Below are 4,596 nucleotides of genomic sequence, written 5' to 3' on the forward strand. Positions count from 1 at the left end.
CACATACAACGCCACCACGAACATACATAAAGTATGGTGAACACCCCCCTCCCCCCCCCCCCCCGAAAAAGATTTCTGGCTACGCCCCTGGCGTAGTTGCCTGCGCACGCGCTTCTCTCGGGAGGGGGGTGGTTTTCATGTCTCGTGCTTTCACCGCGATGTCCGCGCTGAAGTACAGAGCGCACGAAGGTCACTTCGCTCGCTGCAGCGGCCGCATTTACGAAAGGAGAGCGCTGTTCAAACAGAAAGAAGTAACAACTGTGACAGTTGTTAGTTCGCGCTCGTCCTGTGTATACCTGTGCGTTCGTTTCGTGCGTCCTCCATTGTGTTTGAGCAGCGCGCTTTAAGTGTCGAGCTGTGACACTTGATAGTTCGCGCTCGTTCTGCGTGTGTTCTTTTCGTGCGTCCTTTGTGCTTGAGCGACGCGCTGGAAATTTCGAGCTGCTTTCCGTTCTTCGCGTTGCATTCAAGTTTGTTGCTATCGCATTCATTGCTTCGCCGTTGCGGCGAAACTGTGACTTTTATGTTTTCTTGTTTTGTTTTCCATGAATTATAGGTCCCTTGCTCAACACCCGTCTCAGCAGCTAACGTATCTGTCGTGCAGCAGGATATGTTTCATTCTACGAGCTGAACAATATCCTCGTGTGGTCTACGTCACACCCCGCGTGAATGACACAATAAAACCTCGTCCACGCAAAGATGCAATCACCAGGTGAAAAAAAATACCTTTTTTTAGGAACCACGAAAGTATTTTCCACTGTGTTGCGTGAGTTTTTCTTTTTATTAACATTTGTCCCCGCATTAAACGTTGCTCGTAAAGTGACGATGCGTTGCGCGCTGGGCAGTGAACCTGAGTCTCGCTATAATAAAGAGGTTTAGATAGAGGCAGCTGTCCAGAAACTGGCGCTGCTTTCAGACCAACACGTGCCTTCATCTATGCCGCTTACACACGCCATCTTTCCAGACACATGCGCGACCAGGACTTGTCCCTGGTGCATCGAGCACACAGTGAGACTTGCTCACATAACACACCAATGCACCGACTGCCCATACAAAGCGGTGTCACCAGGACTCAAGAAAAACAGACACTTACAGCGTGGTCTTGGGAGGCACGACTCTCTGAACTGGACTCGGGAAGCCAACTGGCACACCTAGACCACGCCCGACGAGCCGCGGTAGCCAGTGGGGCCTTACCAGGAGGCACCACACAAGATTGAAACACGCGGACTTTCTTGTCAGAATAAAGTTGCTTCTCCTTCTTGCGTATAACCGAACAAATTTCGGTAACCCTCGCGCATCCAAAGCGTCAAGCCCTGCTTGCGCTATTTCGTATAGGGAAAACAAACACCACCGATAAATTCCGGAATTTTACTTGCCAAAACCGGGATATGATAACGAGGAACGCTGTATATAGTGGAGGACCCCGGACAAATTTTGACCACTCTGGGTTCGTTAGAGTGCACATATATGTAAGTACACGGGTGTTTTTCTCACTTCCCTTCCTTCGAAATGCGACCCCTTGGGTGGGAATCGAACCCGCGTCTTAGAGCTTAGCAATCTTGTATACCGGTATGGTTTCTCTTGTATACAACCGGCAGCTGACGTCTCTCTAACTTTGGATTGCGAAACCTGAAACTCTCTAACAAGTTGCTCAAGAACACCGTGCTACTGAAACTGTCTGAAAAAGAGCATTTTCGCATCTAGAGTTGCCGAAAGCAGTTGCCCAGCAAGAGCAAGAAACCTCAGGATAGATGCGACTCGGGGACATTCCAGATATTTCTTTAGCTTTCCTTGTGCGTAACAATCCGTCATTCTCAATCGATGAACGCCTAATGTCTTTAATGGTACTTGACAGCGAGCGCATTAAAACCGAAAGCTGTACACGTTCTTGGCGTGCAAAAATTTATATAATTGTTCCAGGGCTCCTGAAAAGCTCTAGCCTTAAAAGGAGACGCACGGCAGATAAAGAGCCGAAATATAATTTTTTGTTAATGTCTCTTCCAGGGCCCATGCGCCACATGATGGGCAGCCTATTACGAAGGTTAATTTGATTGCCTCGGTTCCGGCAGCGCCTTGCCAAAAAGCATGTATACAGGCGGGCCTAATGGTTCCGTACTTTATAGGCTTATCTTAATTCCCAGTTTTTATATGGTCGACCTTTTGGAAACCTTCATAGTGAACGCCCTTCAGAGCCTCGTAATGCGCCTTGATAGAAAAACAGGAAAGTCATGTGACACTATGGAATTAATGGCTATGTACACGACCGTATGCAGGATGTGCGTATAAGTTCTAAAGAACAGTCAAAGTGGGATGACGATGGCGCTCGAAATTAATGTAAGCGCGGCTAGAGAAGGAAGTCGGGAGTAAGACAAGGAAGACGATGACTATAACGATTATTACGCTTATAATTGAGAGGTGATTGGTGTGTGTTTTTCCTGTGGGCTGTAGGAGGATGTAACCCAGCTGAGGTGCCTCTGTGCCGGCCGTAGCCCCAACCCGACCGTTTGTTTAAACATGGCACTGGATTCGATAGTGGGGATATGCCAAGTGCACCTAACGCCACCAGGAGAGAGCAACAGGACTGGTAGGTGAGGAATGGACAATGTGTTAAACATCATCACCATCATCGTCATCAACAACAACAACAGGAAAAACGGCAACAATATTATTATTAATGTACAGTGGGCGACAAAAGTTTAGAGACTACTAGGTCTGAGAAAACTTTAAATTTCTCAGCAATTTGTCATGCCTGTATGCGGTCGAACTGCGCAGTAGATGTTGTCGGCACGTTTTAGAACAGCAGAAGCAGCGGGAAATTTAAGCTTTTATTGCGATAGCAATTATATGGACAGTCTCGACTGGATTTTGCCGTCGCCATGCACCGTATACGTATAAGTATGTATATATATATATATAATATATATATATATATATATATATATAAAAGCCCTGGAGAAAATAATTCAGAAGAATGCTTCCGAAGCGCGGAATCGAACCAAGGACCGCTTGCTCCGCAGCGAGGGGCGCTAGCCACTACGCCACGAAACGCAGATCCTCCACGAAGCTAACGGCGAGCGTTATATACACACCCTTTACCGTTGTACGGACTCAGAGACGGCAGGCGATAATAAGAGTTTCTTCATTACCAGCGAGATGGTGCTAGGAGCGCGACGGGCGCATTTAAAGTCGTCGGCGAGCTCGCTCGCCATGCGCTCGCTTCTTCTTATATTTGCGCAGGGAGAACCTTGCCTTTCCGCTGTCTGTTCGCGAGGTTTTCTCCTGGTGAGGGGAAGAGGGTTGTTTCGAGCTTTCACCGTGATGTCCGCGCTCATGTTACGGAGCTTACGAAAGGCACTCGAGCTCAAGGGACGCCGCTAAACGAACAAACAGAAGATGAGCGCCAACTATCAAGTGTCACAGCTCGACACTTGACGCACGCTAGTTTCCTTCGCTGCTTCGGCCGCCTTTGCAACAGGAGCGCTTTTCAAACTTAGAGTATCCATTGGCGAGCGCGTTCATTGCTTCGCCCTTGCGGCGAAACTGTGACTTTTTTATTGTGTCTCGTGATCTCTAAACTTCTGTCGCTGACTGTACATACGAAGCGCAGCGAATGTGAAGCGAAGCCTTCGTACATCTGTTAATTAAGTGCCATACTATTGAACGAGATCTGTACAATATCGTTCACATTCATTCTGTACGACGTGAAATCTTATTTAGTCCTTATATTCACCGTAAACGCGGCCGTTCACTGCTCGCCAGTGATTTTGCTACGAAAGTAGAATGATTAACAAGCAACTCAGCGGTCGTGCTCGTTCCCTGTTCGCCCAACCGTGAAGCGTAGTTGGTCGCTTTTCTCATGGGTGCCTGCTGAGTGCAGTGACAGTGTCGCTCTTCGGCGCGGATAGGTTTCCGCTTTCTGGATCAAATTGGCCTCAATTAGTTACACTACAGAAAATAGCAGCGTCGACTTCTTTTTTTTCTTCGTATGAAAGAGGTTGACGGTGCCGGCCGGACTACTCCGATGACAGGATTCATATATCCTTCCATTCTTAGTCAGTTACTTGGGTATTCGGTTAAAAATTAATTAGTCAATGTCGCGTGATTGCTTGTCTAATTGCTACCTCCAGTCATCGTAAAGTGTACGTCTCTGTGGTTAAGTCAGTGCTGAAATATTGCTTTACTGCGCCTTTGATAACTAACTAACTAACTAACTAACTAACTAACTAACTAACTAACTAACTAACTAACTAACTAACTAACTAACTAACTAAGTAACTAACTAACTAACTGACGGACACTATCTATCTATCTATCTATCTATCTATCTATCTATCTATCTATCTATCTATCTATCTATCTATCTATCTATCTATCTATCTATCTATCTATCTATCTATCTATCTATCTATCTATCTATCTATCTATCTAGCAAACGAAGTAAATAAATAAATAGAAATCTAGGCACTTGCGGGGTATCTCTTCGTGCACTCAAGTATGTATCCGTTCGCCGCCATTCAAACAAAATGCTTTGGGCATTCTTTGATTTCTGAAAGGTAGGAGTATGAGATGGGAGATGAAAGGTGTTCGTAAACTCAC

The 4,596-nt window shown here is 46.2% G+C and overlaps 1 protein-coding gene across 1 annotated transcript in view; it reads right to left on the minus strand.

Moving 5' to 3' along the window:
• LOC119387312 (histone deacetylase 6-like) overlaps positions 1 to 4,596 on the minus strand; it is a 132,939-nt gene that overhangs the window by 48,542 nt on the left and 79,801 nt on the right. The window lies entirely within an intron of this gene.

This window comes from Rhipicephalus sanguineus, chromosome 3 (genome assembly GCF_013339695.2).
Source record: "Rhipicephalus sanguineus isolate Rsan-2018 chromosome 3, BIME_Rsan_1.4, whole genome shotgun sequence".
Lineage (NCBI taxonomy): Eukaryota > Metazoa > Arthropoda > Arachnida > Ixodida > Ixodidae > Rhipicephalus > Rhipicephalus sanguineus.